Genomic DNA, 15,450 nt, shown 5'->3' on the forward strand with positions numbered 1-15,450 from the left:
ACGGCCGAATGTCTCCCAAGGCCTTTTTTTCTTCTTCTTATACAAAAAAATAACACTACTGGGTGTTGTGGAGATGAAAGGGATGCTGGGAACTCATCTCACGCTATGAATCCTGGGTAAGTAGCGTGTGATGCGAGTACATCCTCATCACTCAGTGAAAGAAGGCTTTCATCCTTTTATGCGTTCCCTCTTTCAATATCCCCTCTGCTCGTCTACTTTCCTCGCCTCCATTTTCTTTTTTCACTCCCTCTTCTTCAGTTTCTTCATCTCTTCGACGGTTGTATAGTTTTTTCTTGTCTTTTCTTCTTTCAGCTCATTTCTCCTTCACACTTTCATACCTATTTCCAGTTCTCTCTCCATTTGTCAGCTCTTCCGCCTCTTCTCTCCTTGGCTTTCCTTTTCACTCAACTCTTACAAATTCTTCCTTTCTTCCCTTTGCGCTCAACCTGTGACTTTTATTTGTCTTGTCTTTCTCTACTTTCCTTTCGTATTTGATCCTCTGCTTTCTCTCCCCATCCCCTTTTGTTTTCTGTCTTTTCTATTTGTGTCCTCCCTTTTTTCTTCTTCTCGTCTCTCCGTTTAACAATTCTTTTCTTTGATCTTATTAACTCTCCTTTCCTTTATTCCATTGCAACTACATTCCTATACGTGTTTTTGTCTCACTTTCTCTTTCTTTTCATTTCCTATTTTCTCCTGTCCTTCTTACTATTCTCATTTTTCTTGCATCTTATTTTGTCCTTTCCTTCATTTCTCACCATCCCCCTAACTTTTTTTAAGGGGACATTTTATGCCGTGTCTCAATTCCTCAAAATCTTTCTGATTGGCCTTTCCTCCCCTTCCTGTCATTATTATAACGTCTTATCAATCAAGTCTTTAATTTCCTCTCTTCTCCACTTCCTTCCTATTCTTTTCATCTCTTTCCTTTTATCTTTTGTCCTCTCATCTTCTTCCTTCCTGGTTTCCTTTCCTCTCCCCCTCTCCTCTCCTCTCCTCTCCTCTCCTCTCCTCTCCTCTCCTCTCCTCTCCTCTCCTCTCCTCTCCTCTCCTCTCCTCTCCTCTCCTCTCCTCTCTGCTTCTTTCCCTTCCACTCATCTCTTCTACATTCTTCTCTTCTCCTCTCCTGTGAACATAAAATGATCAAAGTGCCTATTCTGGCCATGACACTTCAATTTTACCAGGGCTCACAGACACACGCCCACGCACACACGTCCACGCATACACGTCCACACACACACACACACACACACACACACACACACACACACACACACACACACACACACACACACACACACACACACACACACACACACACACACACACACACACACACACACACACACACACACACACACACTCATGTATTTCTCAAAGGATGTACACATATGGTCAGAGAGCCTATATGTGTCTATGGCAGATTTTGCATGCTTCTGCCTGAACAAGGTGGTCAAGTCAAGTTTCAAATAGTTTTTTTGTGATAATTCTTATAAAAGATAGATATGAATTTGACCTTTTCATAACCCTAACCATAACTTTTTGATTTTATGGACAAAACCTAGATGGAATCCTTTCCTTTCAAGAAGTAACTGCCTCAATATCTTATTTCAGTCTCTGTTTAAGCGCCGCTTGTCTAATGTTGGATGACTTTTTGTGATTTTCAGTTGCCATACCCTCAGTGTATGGTTAAAAAAATTATCGATCTCTTTATCATGAGTTTTAAGGTGCATCAACCAAGTTAAACCCAGACAATACAGCACATGGCAGAGAAAAATAAATAACTCTTATCTATTTGAGATGCTGGAACCATCATTTGTTGAAAAATGGAATCACGTAAACAGTAGTTGATTAAATTGTTTGTAAAATAATTTGTATTCTGTGGAGAATTATAATAAAAGGATGGATTTATCAATAAATCATTTCAGCTCTTAACTGGAAAAAAAAGACTATGAAGCCACCCCAGTGGATTTTTTTTTTATTGTGGCTATTTCTTCTTCAGTTTTTATTTTATTGGCAGTGGTGGAAAGTAAGTAGGCCTAAAGGCTATTTACTGTAATTGGAAGGTAATGTCATTTTAAAGTTTATTGTGATGATTATACAGATATCAATGATGGTTGCATAGCCTACTTTGGCCAAGACGAATGGGACATTACATTTACATAGATTGCCTTATGTTATAAAAAACATCCCCCCTTTTTTAGTAGGCTACAACACTGAAATGAGTTTAACATTTTTAAGTATCCATTGGCCAATTATAAAAGGCTACTGTGATATTCATTACTGATGGGAAAATGTCAGTCAGCTCCTGAGGTGAAAGGTATTGAATTGCTATGGAAACCGTGAAGCCAGGTGAAGCTGTCATATCTTGATTAGCTAGCAAGAAACCCGCACGTGGGCAACTGGACGACTGTGAATGGAAGCTAAAGAAACCGAAACAAAGTTGTCAACAAAAACAACCCGATACTTTGCAAGTTTTAGTATTGATAGCATTATGTTATAGCTTATAAAACCAGACCACATAGGCTACTTACCTGGAAGCTAGTTAGCAGCAGGTGGACTTTTAGTGACTGCGCTAAGTGTCCTGTGAAGCCGAGCTACAACTGGACAAGCCCAAGTAGAACAAAAAGACGGAGATGGACTACATGCACACGAGAGAGTTGGACACTTTGGGACGAATATCATTGGAGATAAAGGGTGCAGCCAGCAACGGTAGGCTATAATCTGGTGTGACACACACACACACACACACACACACACACACACACACACACACACACACACACACACACACACACACACACACACACACACACACACACACACACACACACACATACATTCACAGCTGTTTCTGTTAGCCTATTTACATGGTGGCAAAATGTCCCAGTTATAATGGCTGTTGTGCAATGTTGATAAAGAGCCTATAGGCCTATATTGCTTGTTATTATGGGTTTGTTTGCCTTTGTCACTGGGTGAGGTCAACTCAGTGGCATGGTGAGAGCATGCAGGCCTTGGCTATGTGTGATTTTTGTTGTTGTTGCCTGTAGCATTCAGGATGATAGTTGTTTATGGAAGAGTTGAAATTTTTTGGAATGTAGTTTTTGCATCAAATTTTGAGGTGTGTGGCAAAAAAAAAAAACACTTCCAACAGGCTACATCATGGACGTCCACGTGTCTGCTCCTAACAGTTTGCTTAACTCATTGAACTTGCAAGCTTTGAACACTTATTCAGTACATGCCCTTCCAACATCCCTATGGATGTGAATGACCAGTTATAGCCCACTCCAGCATTTTAAACTCAAGCAATCTCATACACATTTTTTCTTAAAGAAATGTTGCTCGGTCTCCTCCTGTCTCTTTTTTTCTCCACTTTCCTCCATCCTCCACTTCCCCCTCTGCTCCTCTGCTTCTCTCTATCAATACTGATATATGATGCAATGAAACCTAACGTGACTTTCATCTTTTTCCCACCTTACTTCATCCTATCTCAGACAGCTCTCTCCATTCCCTAGTCTTCCTATAGTCTTTAATTCTCTTTCTTTACTACCCTTTTTCCTCCTCTTCTTCTCTTTTTGCTTTCTCTGTTGTCCATCTCCCTATCTCCTTCTCCCTTATTCCCCCTCTCAGCTCATCTCTCTTCTTGCTTTTCCGTTCCTCCAGAGTCTTCTTCTTTCCGTCTGTTTCATTAACAAGATTTATCTTCTCTAGTAATTACAGTACACACACACACTCGCACTCGCACACACACACACACACACACACACACACACACACACACACACACACACATGCACACGCACACGCACACGCTTCGCCAATCATATATTCTGGTGCTGCAGTACTACTTTTTTACCAGGTAGGGTCACTGTGGCACTGATGATAAGAGCAAAAGGAGGGGGGAGGAAGAACAAATTAGACTGGACTGGAAGAGTGTGTGTATGTGTGTGTGTCTACATGTGTATTTTTAGTGTATCAGTATGTTTCCATGACAACCCATAAACACCATCCATACAGTAAATTAAATTATGCCTCTTCCCCCCCCCCCCCCAATTCATTTATGTTGAATCCATAATACACACGCACACTGCCTGAATGACTTCCTGAAGGCCACACGTATGTGTGAGTGTGAGTGAGGTTGTGTGGGTGTGTGTGTGTGTGTGTGTGTGTGTGTTTCTATACGTGTGTGCAGATAAAAATCATCAAGGTCCCTGATATTCCCGGTGCGTGCAAGTACTTTAGATTCAGAAACAACAGGCTTTATGATTGCAAATATTTGCACAATTAGATGAGCTGGATGAGGCGTTAATGGAGGCACTTTTCAAAAGTTCAACATTTATTTGTCTCATGGTGTGTAAGCCCACAGGCCTCCTATCTCCAATATCATAATCCCTCTAAAGTAATGGGGCTCTGCTGCTGACTGAGCCTGATTGATGCCGCTTTCCCCTGCATGTGGCGCTAGCTAGCTACAGCTGACATTGACAGAGAGGCTGACAGTGACAGAAGAAGGGTGGGTGGTGTTCATCACCGCAATGTTTTCGACTGACGCAAAGATATGGTGAGAATTTTTTCTTATGTTAATTTTCCATCCTTCCAAATTAAGAACAACGTCTGGTTTTAACTTTCAACTGTATCTCTGTTCTCAAAGTTTAAATAGTCCTGTGAGGAAAAAAAACCCATCTCATCTCCTCCTGTCTCCAAATGTACTCTTTTACTTACCATAGAACTAAAATACACTTGTAGATCATTAAAGGGGACATATTATGCAAAAACCCGGGTTTAAATGTATATTTCCGAGGTCTACTAGAAAAGGTTTTAATGGTTTATTGTTCAAAAAACCCATTAGTTTTCTACCATTACCCATTTCTTCATTGCCTTTTCCAGCCTCTTCTGCTCTCTATCTCAAAAGGTTGGTATTGACATCTACCCCCCTTCGCAAAAATCCTAGTCTGCTCTGACTGGTCAGATCTACATGGGCGTGCATGCACCGCCCTGCTCATTTACTCTATACCAACCTATATGGGCATGGCACACGCCCAGCTGTCAGTTTTGTTTACTTTTGGCCAATGCAGCATGGAGCTCGATGTTACCATGTTTAGCTTCATTTCTACAGCAAATGTCAGCACACTTACCACTTCTAAACCAAAAGCTTTACAACTGAACCTGGTCAGGCAGGAGTCTGAGCTGAAAACTGCGAAAATTGCATCAAGATTTCTGGTTTCCCTGACATTATCCTCAGGTAAATACAGTTTAAATATGTCACAGTCAATAACAGAATATGAGCTAAGTATTTATGCAAAAACCTCCTAACTTGTAACATATAACGTTTTATGTATGTCTCTACAGGCTAAACTGGGGAATGATCTACAACCCAGTGGAGGGAAAAAGCTTTGGTTGTGAAGCCATGCTGAGGTAACATGTAAACATGTACAGTAATGAGGCAGGAAAGGAATGTATCATGTCAAGATTCACTGGAAAGGCATTATCTTTTGTAAAAAAAAAAAAAGTATAAAAATAATTAGTCAGAGCTGCACATTATCTGACACCCTTTCAATATCTAATAGATAATGTATAATTTGTATTATGATCACTCATTCATAATAAAGTTTTACTGTTAAAAAATGTATTGTGTTGCTAACTGTCACTGTTTGCTTCGTGTAGTAAAGGATTACTTGAAACTCACATTTTCATAGTCAGGGTGTTGGACTAGTTTTCTGACTGATCTACATGCATTGACTTATACGTTTTTTAATTCAACCCTTTTATCTCTCTGAAGATTTCTTATAAAACAGTATCATTACATTTTAAAAAGACCAAAACCATACTTAAAAATTAAGCAGTTTATTCATAGCCAGTGAAATGGAAATATAAAGTGTACATATCAAACAGAAGCAAAGCCATAACTTGTATGTAACTGTCCAGTTGTTGCTGGTGGGCCCTGAAGAAGACCACCTGTCCCACCCAGTGAACAGTCTCCTCTGATGGAACAGATAGTGTGGTCCGTCAGCTCACTTGTATCTGTAAAACATGAAACATTCAATGTTATATCATGTAGCCTAGCTGAAATATACATCATACATCTGTAGTTATGGCAAAGCTACTAACTAATGAAAATATATTTTTTCTTCGATTATTAAATAAGATAGGCTACTAATAAGTTCAGTATAGCCCTTGCTCAAGAAGCAACGAGTTCTGAGTGATACTGTGTTCTTTTTTAAATATAATGGACAGGAAACAAACAGCAGCAGAGGCAACTTACAGTAGGCTATTCTTCCTGTCTATTATAGTGTACATAAACACTGGAGATGTAATAGGCCTACTGCTGCATGTACCACGACTGCTTGCATAACTAAACACTGTCAACAACAAACAAATACTATTAAGTTTCCAACACACCGTACAGTTCCCTCGTCTGTTTTTCACACAGGGGCTGTCACGGACAGACTCACAGATCTAAACGTTAGCATAAAGCTAACGGTTAAGCTAGCGGACACTAACGCTAACTACTTAAAGGCCTACTTCACCGGTTGGAATATGAAGGTGTATTGAACTCGGAGATCCTATTTAGTATAAATGTGCAAAAAAAATGAAATTGGATCATCTTAGCCTGAGAAAAGGCAGAAAGAGTGTTTTATGGTCTCACTGTCTAACCCTACCTTTTCCTTACTGTGACATCACAGTAAGGGTTAGAATTAACAGGACAGCTGGGCCAAGGGAAGACTAAGGGACGACTGAGGGAAGAAAAACCTCATTCATTATATTATAATAGTTATTTTATAATGATAGAACACTGGTTCCGTATGGGTGAAGTATTCCTTTAACCCAGTGGCATTATCTCGTTTCAGTCGGCGTTGGTTATTATAGGAGGGATAAATCAAAGCACATTACACACATTGAACTCATAAACGGACAGATTTGTTATTTAAATAGGACTACTTACATTTCCAGAGGAGAGCTTTCCCGTGGGAGTATTTATGTTAATGAAATGTTAATGTTAATGAAAACCGACCAATTTCGTCATCAGTCGGTGTATTTTGGAACAGACCTTCAAATCCCCCCTTTTTCGAAATAAGCATCCCAGAAGAAACTGACATATTTGTCTTTTTGAAGCTTGTGTGTGCTGGTAGGGACCCCAATAACCTAAAAAGTGTGCCCAAACACCTGCAATGTTTGGTTTTTCATAATATGTCCCCTTTAAATAACTTTGCTTTGACTTTGATTGCTTTTAAATGTGGTACTTTGCACCAAGCCTCTTAACCAAACCAGTCTAAAAATGTTGTGGCTATTTCACTAACTACAGTGAGAGTGGGTTGTCTTAACTATCAGCATCATTTCATTATTGGTAAGCTTTAGGCCTTTTTTGGCATAATTCAGTTTTCCTGATAATGAATTTGTTCAGAACATGTTTTCAGTCCACACATATATTTTCCCCTGTGACTCCACTTTTCCCTCTCTTAGTACTGTGACATATACTTCAGTCCTAAAAACGTATGCCTTTCATTGTGGGTTTACATTGTAACTCTTAACTACATTTTAAATACAAAGTAAACACAATTCTTACATAAAGGTTTCATAGCCAGTCCATAATCTGTCCAGCACTGGAAGACATGGACACATGAACACACATAGTTTGAAGAGTAGACAGTGCAAGCAAGACACACACACACACACACACACACACACACACACACAAACACACACACAGCGAGACAGACATTCATATTTGCACAGTCGAAAAGCAGTGATAATGACAAGCTCTAAGGAGGCGTGTAAATGTTCTTTGAATTCGCTTAGAAGGTTTTCTTATTTTTGTGTGTTTGCGTGCCCATTTATGTGTGTTCATGTTTTTGTGTGTTTGTGAGTGTGCAATGATGTGTGTCGTGTCCTCAAGCCAGAAGTGTATTGTTGTCACCTCAGGCCCTCTAACATCATTTATATGGTTTCCACACTATTGCACACACACACACATACACACACACACACACACACACACACGTGCGCTTATACACACACACAGCACTGCCAGGTGTCTACTTACTTTGTCGAGAGACCAATGCAAGCAGCGTGCCTCTCTGGATCTGTGCACATTTTTTGTAAGCAGTCTGTGTGTGGTTGTGCACAAGCACAGGTGTGTGTCGGTTGATAAAGTTTATCAGCTCAGGGCACGTTGCAACCAAGAATGTGAAGGGAAAAGGCCACGCAGACAAAGTGTGTTATGTGTGTGTGAGGCTGTGTGTGTGTGTGTCTTTAGGGAAGAGGATGTCAAACACAAGCACTGCTGATGACCCTCTCCTCATCTCAGAAAAACGCACACTCACCAGGTGATTTAAATCCATTTTCAAGAGGAAACGCTATCAGCATATTTCTAAGTTGCTTTTCACTTAACACCAATGACTGCAGCGCCCAAAACATTACTCTGAGTCAGTGGAGGAGGCATTGGAACAGATCAGATGGAGAGACGAGCTGAGCAACTAACACAACAACAGGATACACACATAGATACACACTGCTCCTACATTCCTGTCCAAGCCAACATTTCAGAATGTCTGCAAATCAAATCCAGACATTATATTTTGTAACTCTGTGGCTGATGTTTAGTGGTTCTGCACTCTGACAAGACTCTCTCTTATTCAGATGATCCACTGTTGATACTCCACTGGCAGTTGGCCAACAAAAAGCAGGTCACTTTGTTAAAGGTGGGCTGAGTTGACAAAAAGTGATTTTGTCAACAAACATTCACCAGGATTGCTTATCCCACCTTTAAGGGTGGACATAGCGATTCTGGAGTACGCTTGTGGTCAGAATCACTTTGTCAAAATCACTGAATATCTCCTCACAATCCACTACCTGTCAGTACAGTGTGTGCGCTGAAAAAAAACTGATGTTAATACACAGCATAGGCTCTCTTAAACTGGCATGTAAACAAAGGAAATGAAAACAAAAGTGACCACCCATTCAGCAACATTCCTGTTTACCGTGCATAGGCTGTGTATTAACATTGGATTTTTCTTCAGAGCTCACTTTGTACGGACAGCATTTGTTTGATAGTCCACACTATTGCATGCTGGACTTGAACCACCCTCTGGTTTCCAAGCCCGGGTCCCAACGGACTAACCTACTAGTAATAAAGCCAATTTGTTTTCACTGGCACGCTGCAGTTACTTGTAAAAGGCGAATATAACAATTTGTACATCCCTATTATGACCACAGCGTTAATTTTCCTTTAGCAGCTTGATGGGTAGGGAAATCCACTGTGGCTTTAACCTTTGAACTTGCTTCTAAAGTTTGTGGTGAATGTCAGTGAACGACGCTGTGTTGCCCCTTATAAGCTGCTACCGAAGTGCCTCTGGGCCAGGCACTTGACCCTCAAGTGCTTCAGTTGCTAAGCGTCTAAAAAGTATGACTACACCGGGCAGCTCCCAGCTGAGAGTCACGGGGCAACTCTAAATCAGCTCACTCACTGAGAAAAGCACATTTGAGGTCAACTAACTTGCTTTGTATAGATATACTGCAAGCTTTTACCAGTCTAGTTAAATATGCATACTCTTTCTCTGCACAATCAAACAAATACTGTGTCATTCATTTTTAATGCAGAAGTCTATAAAGTTAAATTTACTGTTCCTTGATTTGTTGTAGTGGCTTTATTGGCACATGTAAGCGGACACTAATAATTTCTTTGGGCAGTATCCTGGTAAACGTCATAGTACACAGTTGGTTTTCAAAACATCAACAATAGGTTGGGAGGAGTTTTTGGGGAGTTGGGAGAATAATGGACACCTTTTTAAAAGACCAAGCCACACCTGAGCCACACCTGTAATCCCTGGTCAACCCTGCTGTGCCTGGTTAACCTGTCCCCTTTTTCAGGTTTGTCTAGAGCCACCCTTCTCTCTCACGCTACATCATTCCTCATTCATCCATTTACTTATCCAATAATATATCTTGATGATAATCAATGTTATGGTTATATCAATCAATCAAGCAAAAAGGTCAGACTTTGATTCCCGCTTCTTTAATGTTGCTGTTATTTTGTTGTTGTCAGTATGATAGTAGGCCTACAGTGAAATGCCCCTTAACCTGATTAAGCGAATCAGAAATAGGATATAATGCAATCGTTCTGCATACAGCTTCTTTGCCAAGTCATTATGAAAGTCAATAATAATTCAATTTGCGCTATCAGTTAAACACTTTCAGTCACTTTTGGCTGCTGAATACATTTTTACCTTACATAAAAATGATCCAAATGAGTTCTACACAGGAGGGTTTGCAAATTTTGGATTGGGGGAGAAAGACACAAGTGCTATCACATAGGTACTTTGTACCAGCAAATACCCTGAGGTGAGGTATCAGAATTAGCATCAGGGGGTAGAAAGTTGGTTTGGTATCGTTGGACTATAGGTCAGACAAAACAAACAATGTGAATAAATGCCCTGCTGTGAGCATTGCTATGGGCATTTTTCACTATTGTCTGATATTTTATAAAGCCAACAATCAGTTGATTCATAGGGAAAATAAACACTCAATTAATTGATAGTGAAGGTTGCAGCCCTACATTAATTGTCTCCTTATATTTACTTCCTACCTCCTTTGCATACCTCTTCCATCTCACCTCCCTTCAAGTAACATCTGGGGCGCACAATGCCTAACAGTCTGATCCCTCCGGATGACAGATAGTACATAAGTGCACCATTAGTTTTGACATAACGATAAGAAGAAAACAAAATGACATGTAATGATGTCCCAAGGGAACACATTAAAGGTAAATAAATGAAAGCATGCTAGTACGATAGGATGCATATTTTGCGATATATTATGATATTCCGCAGAAATGCAAGTTGCTATGTATGATCGGGGCGGTTTTAATGCATTATATCACATTATATTGATAATTCAGCAGACATATTGAGTCAAAACGATTTCATTCAAACCTTTAATTAAAAGTGATTTCAAAATATAGATCCTTTTGAGCTGACGATACGATACAGAAAACTAAAATAAATATCCCGATATATTGTTGAACGATTTTTTTTAGCACAGCTCTACAATGTTTGCAGGGACCTTTATGATGCGTTGGATATTATGAAAACATGTGATGGATGTTGAATATTGATTAGAGAAGAGATTCATCCGTCTAAGTGCTAAGAAAGTGTTGCATTTCGGAGCTTTGTAAAAAAATCTCACAATGGAAATGTTCATGCATTAAAAAAAGTATGGTGTTCAGCAGACATCTATACAGTGTCACGTGCCTGAGCGTCCTTGAACGCACCAGCACGGACAGTTGATAAACAGTCTCCGCTCACAGCTGCAGCAGCACCATGCAAAAGATAATGTAAGTTTGATAAAACAATATGGCTGATTAAATGTCGCTGTGATGGATTACCCATCTTCAGTTTCAAGTATCTGCAGATTCATCTACATAGTACAATGCAATGAATGTTTAGTTTCTTCAGTCAAATACAAACTGTAGAAGACACTGTCCTCGTGGTGTTTACCACAGTGGACTCAACTTAAAGAAGTCCCCTAAATGAGTGTGCACTAGATGGCACTGTTGTGTTGCCATATCTCACTTCACACACACACACACACACACACACACACACACACACACACACACACACACACACACACACACACACACACACACACACACACACACACACACACACACACACACACACACACACACACACACACACACACACACACACACACACACACACACACACAATCAAGCATAGATTGGCAAACACAACGCTACCTAAGGCTCAAGATATGGAGAGGCGCTTTCTGTCTCTCTCCCTCCCTCCGTCGGCTGTTTTCTCTCTCCCTCTTTCACACACTTACATTACCTCTGTCTATTCATCCACTGTAATGTATCGTTATTACAAAAACAGAAACCACATAATACTAAAACCCATTGTTACTGAAGCCAAGTGATGGAAAATCTAAAAGATTTATAGTTGGCATGCAGTATTGTCTGAATCATAAGCTGCTGCAGTATAGGCAGGCAGGCAGGCTGTGCGAAACCCGGCCTCACATTCACACATTTGCATCAGTTACATTCGCTCACACCTACAAGCTACATGTTACTGTCTGCTCCACTGGAATAGTTTTTTTTAGTGAAGTGCTTTGCTGAAGAGCACTCCAGGAGAGTGGATTATCACGCAGTCACTATTCTGCAGTTTATTCTGGCTGCTGTGATTTAAAGTGTCGTCTGCCTGGTCACCAAATCAATCTTCTTTTGAGGAGGCCGCCACCCGAAAAAAGGCCAAATCAAATATGAACAGCTTGTGTGCATTTGTAGTCATCAGCGCAGTGTCATGGAGTGCACTTCTTAGTGAAGTGTGTGTGTGTGTGTGTGTGTGTGTGTGTGTGTGTGTGTGTGTGTGTGTGTGTGTGTGTGTGTGTGTGTGTGTGTGTGTGTGTGTGTGTGTGTGTGTGTGTGTGTGTGTGTGTGTGTGTGTGTGTGTGTGTGTGTGTGTGTGTGTGTGTGTGTGTGTGTGTGTGTGTGTGTGTGTGTGTGTGTGTGTGTGTGTGTGTGTGAGAGAGGTAGATGAGAGTTTGAACCACGACGACACCAACATTTACTTAACACGAAGAAAACATTACCATGTCTACTAGGTTATCAAAACAGACACAGACAGAGAGAACACACAGAGACAAGCGAGGGGCTGTCCTCACCAGAAAATAATTACAGCTCTTCCCATTTGTTCAAATGCTCTAAATGACCCACAGTATGTTTAAGCTGACCTTGTGGTCGAGACACTGTGACTGTCCCCTCTCAGAAGCAAAAGCAGAAGGAACATGATGTACAGGAAGTGTGGCAAAATCTTGTGGGATATGGTTGGGATGGGTTTGTTGGTTGTGAGTTCAAAGTGTAGTATTATGACACTGAAGACTTGTTATTTTGTGATTTACCTTGTAACTGTATGTAGGGCTAGTTCATGTCACCTCAGATGTAATGTACAGTATGTATCAAACAAGCAATTGACAGTTTATTAAGTACATCTGTAAACCAAATGCCCCCCTTCCTTTTCAATAGGGAAGGCTAAATATTGGAAAAACCTCTCCGTTTTATGCAATTCAACTCTACAGCAGTACTAAATATTACTGAAACGGAACAAAATTACCTCAATGAAGAAAGGATTTGTTTTAATGGCTTTTGTATTAGACTGCATTTCTTAGCTAGGTCTACGTAACACTGGCAACTGGAGGGACACCCCAATAACAATGTCAATTCTAAGCAAAACATTTAATCAGGATTCACAGACATGTCACCATTCATCATCATCAAAATTTCAAGTTTGACCTTTGTTCATGTGAGCCAGCCAAAAGGAAACACCACAGCAACACACATTTGCTCTTTTGTAGAGCTGGTGGTTAAAACACTAAGATGCCTGCCAACAAGAAAAAAAACCCTCATATACCGGCTCAATAAAGGCAAAACTGGTAAATCACAAATTCACCAAACTTCCCAGAAACCTTTGGCTCTGTGTCAGGCCAGACAGTCACACTGACTGCTCCCTTTAGCAGGCAACACACAAAATGTCTGCAAAGTTTGTCCACAAAATGTCGAGCTGTGACAGTTGAGCCGTCACATGTGATTTTACAAAGGTTGCTGGTTGAGTCCTCACACCGACAGCAGCTATTACTGCTGCTGCAGACGGTGCTCCCTCAGGAAGTGTACCTAACTGCCATACATCCTGTACAACCGCAATCCTCTTTTAGGGACAGGTATTAAAACCGTCTGGCTCCGAGCAAAAAGTTTCCACTAATAATATTGTCTAAGTCTAAGCTCCTTTAGAAGCACACTTCTGAGGGGGCTTTTAAAAAAAAATTATCTTCAACTCAAAATTTCATGGAGGAATATTGTACATTTTAAACTCACTACATTTATAAGGAAGAATTTCAGTATAAAACAATCTAATGCATTGTTATATATTAAAGCACCCTACAATAAATACATACATTTTAGAATTTTCCCAGGGAATTGCTTGGCATGTTGATGAGCCACCCATATTCTTCTGACACATTTCCTCCTGTGATCAATAACCCTATAGCTCGTTAAATAACTCATTAAATACTTCAATAGCTGTGTGAAGTAGCACAGTTAATTTTTCCCTAATAGTTCATGTGAAAATGTATCAATTATGTATGATATTAGTGTATTTGGGCTTTACCTCAGACGAGGAGGTTTCGCTTGGCTAAAAACACAGCAGGGAACCATGAAATCAAATTAGCTCCAACTAAAGCAGCTACAACATTCCATTAATACTGTGTACACAGTAATACCTCAGTGATAATTATCCAATAATAATGTAATAACAAAGTAATTATGCAGCCCTGACTGAGGCCTTTATGTTGCATACTAAATGTCTTTGTTGTAATAATACATTTTGATTAATTGAAAGTACTTTTGCATTGTGTATTGTTATGTTTTAATAGAGTTAAGTTGAGAGTTGAGTACCTGACACCACTCAAAAAACCCATACAAACTTTTTCTTCAGTTTGCAATATGTCAACAATAAGAATCACTGAACCTGCTGTTTGCCCATTTGCAATACTGCAAGTCAGGGGTTTCTTCCGTTTTTTTTTCATCCCCGAGCTGAGATCCAAATCAATAGTCTCATCTCCTCCTCTTCCTCCACTTTTCCTCCAAACACCTTGTAACGTAGCTCAGTGCAATACCTTCCTAACTCTATGGCCAAGGCCTAAAAAGAGAACATTTGTCATACTGTCTGTACAAAGTGTTTCAATGTCACCTCCCGCCCGTAGATCAAACGCCCAACCTGGAGAATAAATGACATTTTAATATAATGAGAACAATAGGAACTAAAAGGTGTGTCACTCACTGCCCATGAAGCCGCAAGGTGAGTCAAACTCCGCTCACTGTCACTTAACATTTCTTTCGGCCATCTTAATTTTCTAAAGTAAACACGCGGCCACTGTATTTCAGGTCATTCATAATTGAAAATGTTTGTCTTGTCTAATAATGCTGAAGTACTGCTGATTAAAGGTATTTCAGCTGCCATGGTGTGCACTAATCTTGCTGTAAAGATGTACCATGCTCAATTTACACTCAGACATTCAGATAAAGGTGAAATACTATCTGTTTTCTTGTGGTTAAAGGTCTCTCCCTCAGAGAGCGAGGAGTATAGCAGAGAGAGCAGATGGTTGGAGAGAGGAGGAGAGGAAAAGGGAGGAAGACGGTGGGTTTTTCAGCGTGTCAACACATAGATATTTCCTCGGCAGCGCTCCGTCTCTATTCATATATCTCACCCAGGTGTCAGGGGAGTGGGCGGTATAGGGGCCTGTCTGGGAGAGACCACACACACACGTTTAGCCTTCAGAGAACTATAGCCTTGGCAGCTGGTTGTTGGTATCTTGGACAGGGGAAGTAACGCATACTGTCTGCCATTGTGTAATATAATATGTGCTATGTAAAGTCATGTTAATTCA

Source organism: Ammodytes marinus (genome assembly GCF_949987685.1).
Source record: "Ammodytes marinus genome assembly, chromosome: 17".
Classification (NCBI taxonomy): Eukaryota; Metazoa; Chordata; class Actinopteri; order Uranoscopiformes; family Ammodytidae; genus Ammodytes; species Ammodytes marinus.